The 13,119-nt window shown below is 45.8% G+C and overlaps 1 protein-coding gene across 1 annotated transcript in view; it reads right to left on the reverse strand.

Moving 5' to 3' along the window:
• The window catches only part of DNAH11 (dynein axonemal heavy chain 11), a 424,128-nt gene that overhangs the window by 123,841 nt on the left and 287,168 nt on the right, over positions 1-13,119 (reverse strand). The window lies entirely within an intron of this gene.

Below are 13,119 nucleotides of genomic sequence, written 5' to 3' on the forward strand. Positions count from 1 at the left end.
TGTAAAAGTTCCGGGGCATGTAAAGTGTTTTCTGGTTCCCAGGAATTGTCCTCCGGACCATACCCCTTCCATTTAATAAGATACTGAATTCCATTCCTCCTTTTCCTACAGTCAAGGATTGCCTCTACCTCGAATTCCTCTTCGTTGTCAATTATGACAGGTTTGGGTGGGCCGACAGTGCGACCAGCTAAAGGATTAGTGGTAGCAGGTTTCAGCAGCGTCACATGGAAGACTGGGTGTATTTTTAGAGAGTCTGGCAAATCAAGTTCATAGGTCACATCATTTATTTTTCTCTTCACTGGGAAAGGACCCATAAACTTAGGGCCTAATTTCCTAGAGGGACAAGACATTTTCAGGTTAGTTGTGGACAACCACACTTGGTTGCCGGGCTCCAAGATCAATTCTCCACGACTCTTCTTATCAAACATTTTTTTATTGTAATCCTGGGATTTGGCCATAGTCTCTTGTAGGATCTTGTTGTTGGTGGAAAATAAATTCATAGTCTCTGAGATAGCCGGAACGGAGCATTCAGGTACTGAGATTGGTAGAAAAGATGGATGGAACCCGTAATTAGCGTAAAATGGTGTTTGATTGATGGCAGAGTGCAAGGAGTTGTTATAGGAGAATTCTGCAATGGGTAATAAGGAAACCCAGTCATCCTGAGAGAAGGCAGAGAAGCACCTGAGGTATTGCTCCAAGGTCTGGTTGGTTCTCTCAGTTTGCCCGTTCGTCTGGGGATGATAGGCGGATGAAAAGGCCAATTCAATTTAGAGGGAACCACAGAGGGCCTTCCAGAACCTTGAAGTGAATTGAACACCCCGATCGGACACAATGCTTGCTGGGACTCCATGTAGCCTAACCACTTCTTTGACAAAAATCTTTGCCGTATCCATAGCCGAAGGTGTACCCTTCATGGGGAGGAAATGTGCCATCTTCGACAGCCTGTCTACCACAACAAAAATAGTAGAGAAACCCTCGGAGGGGGGCAATTCCACAATGAAGTCTATTGATATCATCTTCCATGGCCTCTCTGGAACAGGTAAGGGTTTTAATAATCCCCAGGCCTTTGTCCTGGTGTTCTTACTCCGAGCACAAGTGTTGCATGAATCCACAAAATTTTTACAGTCACAGGCTAATTGAGGCCACCAGAAGGTGCGCTGTACCAGCTCAGTGGTTTTCGGGACACCAAAATGTCCGGCCAACTTATGATCATGACATAGTTCCATCACAGTTACCCTTAGCTTCTCGGGAACCACGATCTTGTCTCTTCGCCAAAACAGGCCCTCTCTCCAATCGGTTTCGTGGTACGGAAGCATTCCCACCGAGGCCTGTCTTATCTGTGAAACAAGGTCCCCTTGGAGGAGCAGGAAGTTCCCCGAAGGAAGAATCGTATCGGGAGATACGGTCTTCTCTGAATTGTAAAACACGTGGGAAAGAGCATCTGACTTTATATTCTTGGAACCGGGCCTGTAAGTTATGTGAAACTGGAATCGTGAGAAAAAAAGTGTTCATCTGGCCTGACGAGGTCTTAATCTTTTGGCTGTTCTCAGGTATTCCAGATTCTTGTGGTCGGTGTAGACCAGAATAGGATGTGCAGCACCCTCCAATAGGTAACGCCATTCCTCCAGAGCCACCTTGATGGCCAGAAGTTCTCGATCCCCCACATCATAATTTTTTTCCGAAATTGAAAGTTTGCGTGAAACGAACGCTACTGGATAGAGGAGGGCCTTGGCGCCCTGTCGTTGAGAGAGCACCGCTCCCACTGCGATCTCCGAAGCATCGACCTCCAAGACAAATGGTAGGACAGGGTTAGGGTGTTTCAAAATGGTGGCTGAAGTAAATAGCTTTTTGAGTCTTTCGAAAGCCAACTGGGCTTTGTCAGTCCAAGAGAATCGGGTTCCCTGTTTGGTCAATTCGGTGATTGGAGCGATGATTGCAGAAAAACCTTTAATAAACTTCCGGTAAAAATTGGCAAAGCCAATAAAGCGTTGTACCCCTTTTTTATCTATTGGAGCGGGCCAATCCAGAATAGCAGACACCTTTTGGGGGTCCATCCTGATACTCTCCACTGAGATGACTAGGCCCAAGAACTGAATACATTGACGTTCAAACTCGCATTTCTCGAGTTTTGCATAGAGGCCGTGTTGCCTAAGCCGGGTTAGGACATTGCAGTTAGTGAAGAGGAGAAGATCAAGATGTCGTCAAGGTATACTATTACATACAGATCCAGGTAATCATGGAAAATATCGTTGACGAAATGTTGGAAGGTTGCGGGAGCGTTGCATAATCCAAATGGCATGACAAGGTACTCGAAGTGCCCGAATCGAGTACGGAAGGCCGTCTTCCATTCGTCCCCTTTTCTGATACGGATCAAGTTATAAGCTCCGCGGAGATCTAGTTTCGTGAATATGACTGCGGTTCCTAATCTTTGAAAAAGTTCAGGTACTAAAGGCAAGGGATAACGATTCTTAATGGTGATCTTATTCAACTCCCGGTAATCGATGCAGGGACGTAACGAGTGGTCCTTCTTCTCGACAAAGATGATGCCGGCACCGGCTGGGGAGGTAGAAGGACGAATGAACCCTTTTTCCAAGTTTTCATCTATGTAAGTCTTTAATGTGTCTAACTCCTGCTCAGTTAACGGGAAGATTCTCCCAAATGGAACTTCAGTACCAGGTAACAGTTCTATAGGACAGTCATACGGCCTATGAGGGGGCAAGGTTTCTGCTCCTTTTTTACTAAATACATCCAGGAAGTCCAGATAAGCTTCAGGGACGGACTGACGTAGTTCAGCATCTGAGTCCAAGCACAGGAGTTGGGAGGTCATGTCAGAAGATTGCTGTAAACAATGCTGTTGGCAATACTCAGAGAGAAATTTGACTTCTCCTGTAGCCCAGTTGATACTGGGATTGTGGGCCTGCAGCCAGGGCATCCCTAGGATAATAGGGAAGAGAGGAGAAGAGATGGCGTCCAGACGCAGAAGCTCCTGATGGTGGGTACCCATGGTGGCCAGCAAGGGGACGGTCTCTTGAGTGACCGGGCCGGAACTAAGGATGGATCCATCCGCTAGATGGACAGCAAGCCCCTGAGCCTTAGGTTGAAGCGGAATACGATGGTTGGCAGCAAAGGTCAAATCGATGAAACAGCTGCATGCGCCGGAATCAATAATTACTGACACTGGAATACTCCCTCCTGGAAGCTGCAGAGTGAAGGAAAGAGTGAGATGAGAACCAAGTTTAGGTAACACAGATGCACACATTGAAGAGGCAGAACGACACTTACGCATCTTGTTGGGGCAGGCTCTCACGTAGTGCCCGGATTCACCGCAGTATAGGCACAGGTTGTGGGTTCGTCTGCGCATCTTTTCCTCTGGAGTAAGCATAGGCCGGAGCAGACCGAGTTGCATGGGTTCAGGGGGTTCTGGAGTCGAGACAGATGAAGCCGGAGGAAACTGACTGACTGGACTGGGAACCTTGGGTAACATCCAGGTGGGACGAAGGTGGCTGGTAGACCTTTCTGACCGACGCTCTCTTAGGCAACGGTCAATCTGGATGGAGAGATCGATGAGGTCTTTCAGAGACTGAGGTACCCCCACTCGAGCCAACTCGTTCTTGAGTGGGTCAGATAGCCCCATTCTGAACTGATGACGCGGGGCAGCGTCGTTCCAGTCTGTATCGGCGCTCCAACGTCTGAAGTCGACTGCATAATCTTCGGCCGCTCTGCGACCCTGTTGCAGAGAGTGCAGTGCAGCTTCAGCAGTCACTGTCAGTTGGGGATCTTCATATAATTGGGACATGGCCCTGAAGAAATCGTCTAGGCTATCTAGGGAGATAGATTTTTGCTCCAGAAGGCGGTGAGCCCAGGTTTGTGGCTCACCTGTCAGCAGGGAAATAACAAAGCCTACTTTGGTCGCTTCCAGTGAAAACGTGCGGGGTTGCAGAGCAAAGTAGAGTTCGCAGGAATTGCGGAAGGCACGATACTTGCTGCGTTCACCGGCAAACTTCTCAGGAGTGGGTACTCTGGGCTCTGGAGGAAGCATTACTACGGAGGGTGCAGATTGGAATCCAGCAGAAGACGCCCCCTGGGGGTTGGAAGAGGAAGATAAGGCCTGGACTTGTTCCTCCAATCTTGAGTAACCTTCCTGAAGGCTTTTCACGGCCTGGGTAAGTCCTGCCAGGTGTCTACATAGTTCATCCATGGGGGAGGCCCCCTGCCCGGACTCAGTCATGGCTGCCTGATACTGTCAGACTTTTACTTACCAGACTGATGAGTCCGCTTGGGCAGAGGGTAGACTCCCTTACTTATCCGACTCACGGCCCCTGGTAGAGCAGACAGGAGGCACGAGAGTATGGAATGGTATGAGAGCCTGCTGAAGAGATCCAGGTACAGGATGAGAGATGATCTTCAGACAACAGGTCAGTAGTCCGTAACACTGGTAACAGGTGCTGAGCAGGAGCAAGACAGGCAGATCGGGACACAAGCAGGGTTCGGCAACAGACTGGCAGCAAGGTACAATAGGAGCAGGCAGAAGCGGAGTCAAAACAGGCCAAGGTCAGGTACAGGCAGCAAACAGGAGAATCCAAGGGCAATCCGGGTCGTCAGGAGATCAGGTAAACAGGAAGACAAGACAGGAAACAGGAACTATGGCACAGGAAGCTGATGATCAGGCAGCACTGAACAGAGTGCCTGACAAACCTAAATAGGCCGGCTTGCTCACAGGCGCGCCCCAAGGCGGCCAATACCATGACCAGCAAGGTGAGCTCTCTGACATAGATATTCAGGCACTCAGGCATAGCAGATCCTAGAGAAGCTGGCAGCAGAAGGGGCCACATCTGTCTTGGGTATACAAGTGTTTCTTGTGCAATCCAGTCTGGTGTGGCTATGAATGCAACTTCCAGTCCACAACCTGACATGCCAGCACTAGACTGTCTGTATACAACATCAATCCTCCTCAGCTACAGGAAGCATGAAACAAATACTTGCTATATACCCTATGATGGACCTGCAGTTTGTTGTGTTCCAGGCTATGGCTGAGAGGGACACTGTAGACCACAGGGCTGCGGCTGAGAGGGAGGCCGCAGAGCACATCATTAAGAGGGAAGCTGCCTGCTAGCATGAACTGGAGATGTCTAAGCTCCATAAAGAGTGGCAGGATCAGTCCTTTTTTTCCTCTGAGCACCGGAAAGCAATTTTAGCTGTGAGGTAAATTTCCAGTCATGGGTCAAAGATTGTTATTTATTTGCTATCCTTTGAAAAAAAAAGTGTCATCAGTACCACCTGCCACAGATGCAGTGGGCAAGTTATCTGATGCCAGGGCTGAGCAGCAAAGCCCTTGAGGCCTATGTGGAATTGTCAACTGAGAAGGATGGAGATTTTGAGGGCATAAAGGACACTATAATGACAAAGTAATAACTGACCCCAGAAGAATACCGCCAGAAATTTAGGTTGCAGGAAAAGGGACCTGCAGACTCTGAAGATGTAGTAAGCCACCTACGTACCACATTCCAGCAGTGGATTAAAGTACTGAAGAAAGATTCCTATGAGTCCCTGGAGATCCAGGATCAACACCTACATAAACGTGCTACAGAAATCTTTCAGTTTGTGATGCAGCATATGCCTCAGTCTGTCAAAATAGCAGCACAAATAGCAGAGCTCCTTGCAACATACCAGCATGAGCTGACTCCCACAGGTGCTACATCTCAGGAACATCTGTCTGGAGTAGAAAAAGCCAACTTCACCTTGTCAGTTGGCCAGGACCCATTCCTCTGTGCGGTTTGTAAGTGGGAAAGCAAGGGACCACAACACAAACCTACAGCCCGGTCACTGCACTGGAGCAATATAATTTGTCAATAGCTTTCCTGCAGAAAACACATCTTACACAGGATACAACATCAATATTACAGAACGAGAGGTACCCTATACAATATCATTCGGTATACTCTACATATGCTAGAAGTACCAGTATAATAATATCATCAAAAATTACATTTTCCTGCAGGAAGGCATTAATAGACCCACAGGGCAGATTTGTTTTATTGGTTTGCACATTATTTGCAACAGTTTATATACTGGGCTTAGTCCATATCCCTCCGCCATATAGCTCAGATGTATTGTGCAAAATTGGGGAGTTTCTGGCAGAGCGTGCTGGTATACTGTTACTTGCTAATGGGAGATTTTAATAATGTTTGTAATCCAGCTATGGATCATTTTCCAGCAGGCCAATGGGTAGAAACTCCATTTGCAATTCACCTACAAGAACTGGGGCTTCAGGATATACGGAGGGCATTTTTTTATGTAATCTTTATTTTAGATATATTTTCTTGATATAACATTCAAATAAAAGAAAATAAAAACCAAGCAAGACATAGAAAACTTCTGCATTACATAGCATTCTGCTCATGTGTCTTCATATCATACAGAATGATCAGACTCATTGGCCATCCAACATAGAGGGATTAGGAGGCAAACGTATCAATTTTATAAATATGCGAACATATGAGTCATATCACTATGGATTCGTCTTTAGCTCTGCTACTAGATATAGACGGTATTCATGAGCATACTCTACTTAGTCAGGTAGATAATTAAAGCCATTTGGCATGCATATTCTGCAGATGTAGGTCTTAGGGCCGGTTCACACGGGGGCGACTTGTCAGGTGACCTAGCCGCCTGACAAGTCGCCTCCCGTTCTGTACAATGGAACCGTTCTAATCGGAGCGACGCAAGTCGCTCCGACTTAGAAGAAAGGTTCCTGTACTACTTTGGGGGCGACTTGCATAGACTTCTATACAGAAGTCGTCTTGCAAGTCGCCGCAGCAGTCGTGTGCAGGTCGCCTCGGTGAGGCGACCTGCAAGTCGTGCCGCTTCTAATGTGAACCGGCGCTAAAGGATTAGATCTTAGAAACAAAAATAATAAAGAAAGGAAAAGAAGGGAAAAAAATGCACTCACGACATTTGTGGGAATATTTCTGCAGTTTACCTCTGCGGAGGTCATTTCAAATCAAAATAAAACCGATAACTATACTAATAGCTGTTCTCCTCCCGTCAGGATGGGGTCTCTCGGTTATTTGTCAGTACTTGCCTTTTCAACATAATGCTTCCAAGCAGCCCAAACACCATACCATTTATCGTATCTATCCTTGCACCTCGCCATCCACTCCTCTTCAGCCATAATGTCATTTACTGAGCAGATCCAGTCTGATCGGCCTGGAATTTTGCTACTTTTCCAGTGAATGGGGATCAATCTCCTGGCTGAATTCAGAAGGTGAGGTAACACTGATTTTCGGTAAAGGCTGAGAGGAATGGCTGGGACGTGCAAGAGAAAGCCTAAGGGAGAATTAGGCAGGTTTATATCCAAGACGTGGTTTATCTGAGATCTGATGTCCTGCCAGTAAGGTCTCAACTTGGGGCAATCCCACCACATGTGTAGGAAGGAACCCCTTTGTCCACAATCCCTCCAACAGGTGGCCGAGGAGGTCGGGTATATTCTAGTGAATTTAGTGGGTACTCTGTACCATCTAGTTAGTGCCTTGAACCCATTCTCTTGCATTTTTGTATCTACCGAACTGGTATGAGTAAGACGGTATAGGTGATCTAGCTGCATGTCAGAGAACTCATGGTTTAAGTCTCTTTCCCACTCTCGAATGTAAATTGGTTTCCCCAGGGTTACCCGCCTTAATAGTAGTACATAGACAGATATAGAGTGAGGTATTGTATTAGCGGCCATGCATAGCTTCTCAAAAGGGGTGGATGATGTAGGGGAGCGTATGGCTTGTTGTAAACCATGGGCAAAGTGCTGAAGCTTCCCATATCTCCAGCCCTCTAATGGGAAACTACCATATTGGGATCTAAGTGCTTCCAACGAGATTAATCCCTGGTCCTGAAAGAACCGGCCACACCTTACCTCACCATCTGCTGTCCAGGTGTGAAAGAAAGACGGGTGTTCTCCTGGGGCAAACCACGGGAAGCCACCCAGGGGGGTTAATGGGGAGAATTGAGGTGCCAGCTGTCCTGAGTTATTCAGGGTATCCCATAGCTTTAATGCATGGACTGTCAATGGGGAAACATAAGCAGATAGGCCTCTATAAGCCTGGGGTAGCCAAGGGGCATGTGATAGGTTGCGACCTGCTAGAAATTTTTCTAATGATACCCAGACCTTAGAGGCCACCACAAGGTGCCAATATGGAGGGTATTTAATCCTACAGGGCATGCATATTCATGTTGCTCCTCTACTTATGAATCACTATTCAGGATTGATTTAGTCCTGGGTACAGAACTAACTCTCCCATTTGTCTCGGATGTGCAGTATCTAGTAAGGAATGTCTCAGACCATTCACCAATTTCTTAGTCTTTAACCACCTCCCACCCGGCCACTGCACCAAAATGGCCGAGTGGTCCTTTCCTCGTTCTGAGTGGACGTTCAGGAACGTTCCTCAGAACGAGCGATCGCAGTGCGGCCACGGGGCATGCTGCGGCTCGATCCTGTGATCATTATGATCACAGAATCCAGCTGAGCAGAGATCGGGATATGGGCGCTGTGATTGGCCCTCCTGATCACGTGACGGCTGTATCCAATCACAGCCGTCACAATGTAAACAGAGACACGTGTGACAGACCTCCCTGCCGAGCTCAGTGAGAGCTCAATGCGGGGGGGGGAATCTGCAGATCTGTGATAGCTCTCTATGTGAGGATGATTTTACACAGAGAGCTGTTACAGATCACCCCACAAACAGTACACCAAGCACCACTGATACCCTTGTCCCCATACACGTCAGTCTCCCCATAAAACATCTGTCTGTCCCCCATCACTGCCAAAACCAAATAAACCCAGCAAATTATACAATTATACAATATAATTATACAATTATACATAATTCATAGGGTGTATAAGGCCCCAGTTAAAATGTATTACTGGGGTAGACGAGATACTGTCCCCGGTGTAGTAGAATCTCAGCTGACCTAATACATATGCTATGGAAATGTCCCAAATTATTAGGTACTGGCAAAAAATAATTAATACTATTAACCAGGTATACCAAATACAGGCACAAAGGCTATCTAAAATAAGTTTGCTGGGGTGCCTAAAAAAAGAAACATACATACCAACAATTAGGTTAGCAATTAACAAGATGTTGTTTATTGCACGCAAGCTAATCGCACAAAAGTGGATTTCCTCAAATGTACCAACATACGAGGAATGGCACCTACAGGTTAATGACACCGTATTAAAAGAATGGCAGGTTTGTCGAAATAGGGGGTCAATCAAAAAGTTTTATAAAATATGGGATTTGTGGCTGGGCATGCCCAGGATGACTCCTTTTATAATAGCAACAGATGGAACTCCAGAGGTGGATGGTTCTTTTTCAAATTATAGAAAACATGGGGAAGGATAAGTGAAAGAGGGTGGAATAAGGGAAAGTAAATAAAAGGTAGGAGGAGAAAGGGGGAGAGAAAGGGAGAGGGAAGAGAGAGGTGGAAAAAAAGAGGAAAAAGAAAGGGAGAGGGAGAAGAAAGGAGAAAAAAAGAGGGAAGAAAGATGGAAAAAGAGAAAGGAAGAGTAATGCCCCGTACACACGGTCGGATTTTCCGATGGAAAATGTCCGATCGGAGCGTGTTGTCGGAAATTCCGACTGTGTGTGGGCTCCATCGGACATTTTCCATCGGATTTTCCGACACACAAAGTTGGAGAGCAGGAGATAAAATTTTCCGACAACAAAATCCGTTGTCGGAAATTCCGATCGTGTGTACACAAATCCGACGGACAAAGTGCCATGCATGCTCAGAATAAATAAAGAGATGAAAGCTATTGGCCACTGCCCCGTTTATAGTCCCGACGTACGTGTTTTACGTCACCGCGTTTAGAACAATCGGATTTTCCGACAACTTTGTGTGACCGTGTGTATGCAAGACAAGTTTGAGCCAACATCCGTCGGAAAAAATCCTAGGATTTTGTTGTCGGAATGTCCGAACAAAGTCCGACCGTGTGTACGGGGCATAAGAGTTTAGGCTATAAATGGATTGTATAGATAGGCGTACCTATAGATATATATGACTGTTGGTCTTATTGCAGGGGGGATTTTTTCCTGTGGATGGATATAGGATGAGGTAGATAAAACAGGGGGAGAGAAGACGGGGGGAAAGGGGTGAGTTATTTACAGGAATAATAGTGTTGATGTAATTAAGAGAAAGATAGGTGGTGTATGTGTGTTGGCCTCTTGGTTTGTTTACTTTTTTTTGTCTGTTTTATTTTACTTTATTTTGTTTTAATTTTTAATACGTGTATTTAGTTGTTTTTGTTCTAAGTGCTGTAAACTATAATTGGTGTTAATAAAATTTATGAATTGGAAAGTACTGAAGAAAGATTCCTATGAATCCATGGAGATCCAGGATCAACTCCTACATATATGTGCTACGGAAGTCTTTCAGTTTGTGATGGAGCATATGCCTCAGTCTGTCAAAATAGCAGCAGAAATAGCAGATACCTACATAAACACTTGGGTATCTGACCACCACGGGGATCCTCCCAATGGCTGGAAAAAAAGAAAAAAAAAAACACAAATAGCAACCCATGCCACACCTAGGAGGCAAGCCTCCTAGCAACTGGCACCAGTAGTGCCTTGTAACATACCAGCATGAGCTGACGCCCACAGGTGCTACACTTGTGGCAAGCCAGGACATCTCAGGAACATCTGTCTGGAGTATAAAAAGACAACTTCACCTGGTCAGTTGACCAGGACCCATTCCTCTGTGCGGTTTGTAAGTGGGAAAGCAAGGGGCCACAACACAAACCTACAACCCTGTCATTGTGAGCAACTAAACCATTACTGGCTTTCAAGTAAGAGGATCAATTGCCAAGAAGTTGCACTTATTCATCTCGAGCTGGTGGAAAAAGAACATTATCCTGGAGAAGTTCCTTATTTTTGTTAGAGTTGGGGGAACCTGCTCAGGTTTTCATCACTTTGGGGACAAGTAATGGGATTAAAGAGGTTAGAGTCTCAGGTAAGATTTTCACCCCCATGCTGCTAGGCACAGATCTGGGAACTCTGGGCTTTTACTACGTGCCTTCTGATGACAGCCAGGATTCACCAACCAGACCCTCTGGACATGCCAAAGGGTGACATCTCAGCAACTTGGGGAAGGACAGAGTGAAGCGAGTTGGAGATGCACAGTTCTCCTAAGGTTTTAGAGCAGGAGAATGGTACCCATAACCCCTTTCCTTGCTTTGACCCAGTGGATTCTGTCCCTGCCAAGCCTCAGTTGCTATCCTAGTTCACTACAGGACAGTTTGCTGGGCCTTGTGATGCCACATTTGAGCAAGCACTGCAAACTAATCCAAGTAAGGTAAAGCTCTGGACCTAGCTTCCAGGTCTCCGGCAGATGAAGAGAAACACAAGATTTACTGGGACAATAGAAAGCTGTACACGGAGGGTGTGCCCACCTCAGGCAGTGGGGCAAAAATGGACAAAAGGCAACTCACTGTACCAGAAAAAATTAGGGGACACTTGTTGAAGGTGGTGCATTAAATTCTCCTAGTTGGTCACTAGAATGAAATTAAAAAGACCAAGGCCCAAGTGGTGCAGAATTATTTCTGGCCTAACAGGCCAACTATTATCAGTCTTGTGTTACCTAACAGCAGTTTGGCAAGACAGGAGGTCGATATCGCTGGGCCACTAGCCATGCTCAGCAGTTCAGGCAAACAATGCATCTTTACTGTAGTGGACTATGCCATCCATACCCAGAGGCTATGGCACCATCCTCCTTCAGGGTGGACAAGGTTGAGGATGATTTGATGGGAATCATTATGAGAGTGGGGTTCCCTGCAAAGCTCTATAAAAGCCAACAGTTTTCTAACCTAAAGGTTGGAAAATACAGATGCTACATATGATGGCTAGTCCTTACCACCCACAAACAAACAACCTGTGCTTGTGTTTTAGGGTTTCAATGGGAGTTTGAAACAATCCATGTGGATATTTGTGGAATCACAGGAAAGGGGCTGGGAATCAAATTTACCTCACCTGTTGTTTGCCTAGGTGCCCCGGGAATCCACAGGCTTTTTACCACTTGAACTCTATATGGGAGGCAGGGGAAAGGACCCTTAGACTTAATCTGAGAAACTTAGTAGGGCAAGATTGCTGTTCCGGAGGTTTATGCGGTGAACTATGCATTAAGGTTCTGGGAGAATATAACACACATGCAGGTCAAGCACAAATGATGGTATGACTGCAATGCCAGAGAGCAGACATACAATGTGGGTCAGAAAGTGTATATTACACTCCCTTTGTGGCAGAACAAACTATGAGCAGTAAAGGAGGGTCCATATCCAATCACAAAGAATGAAAGCTGTGGTAAGTTTGGGGGAAGGAGGTAGAAGACAGAAAGCTTTCCACGTAAACATGCTAAAGTTAGACCAAAAGTTAGATCCAAAAAGGATCAGACAACCAGGTTTAGTGTAGATGACATAAAAACTGAATGGCACTGCTGATGCCTACCCTATTCCCAGCTTTGATGAACCGCTGGGTAAATTGGTGGCTGCCTGCTATCTAACAATCATGGACCAGAGCAGAGGGTACTGACCCATTTTGAGCACCCGAGGCTCAGGAAAAATTAGCCCTCAACACACCATGCATCTTTTCTGTATTCACTATTTGAATAAAAATGTGGAGATCCACATTTTTTTTCTGCACAACCAACCTGCTGCATCTAAAATCACATACAATTATGAGCAGGTCTTCAATTGACTGATATACCTATAAGGATTTTTTTCTGAACGTTTTCTGCTGTACGTTCTGCCTCAAACGAAAAGTGGCAACAAGATAGCAACTGGAAGTTTTCTGGCATTGCTAGACAAGAAGTACATGTTTAAAAATATTATATCCCACAACAATAACTTTGTTTTACATGTCTTCTGCCCTTTTATCCACCTGCAACATTTGCATATTTATGCTTGAATGCCCTTTAAACAACTTTTACTTAAGCCAAAGTTTAACCTGTGCTTAGTGACCCTTTTAAGAATCTTCCCTTTTTCTTGCTTAAAACCTCTTCCAGAAAAAACAAGTTACCCAGTCAGAGCTGAAAAAGGCTTGGATTAGAAGCAATTGTGATGACGGTGCCCAGATCTTT

The sequence above is a fragment of the Aquarana catesbeiana genome, linkage group LG05 (genome assembly GCF_042186555.1).
Source record: "Aquarana catesbeiana isolate 2022-GZ linkage group LG05, ASM4218655v1, whole genome shotgun sequence".
NCBI classification, from domain to species: domain Eukaryota; kingdom Metazoa; phylum Chordata; class Amphibia; order Anura; family Ranidae; genus Aquarana; species Aquarana catesbeiana.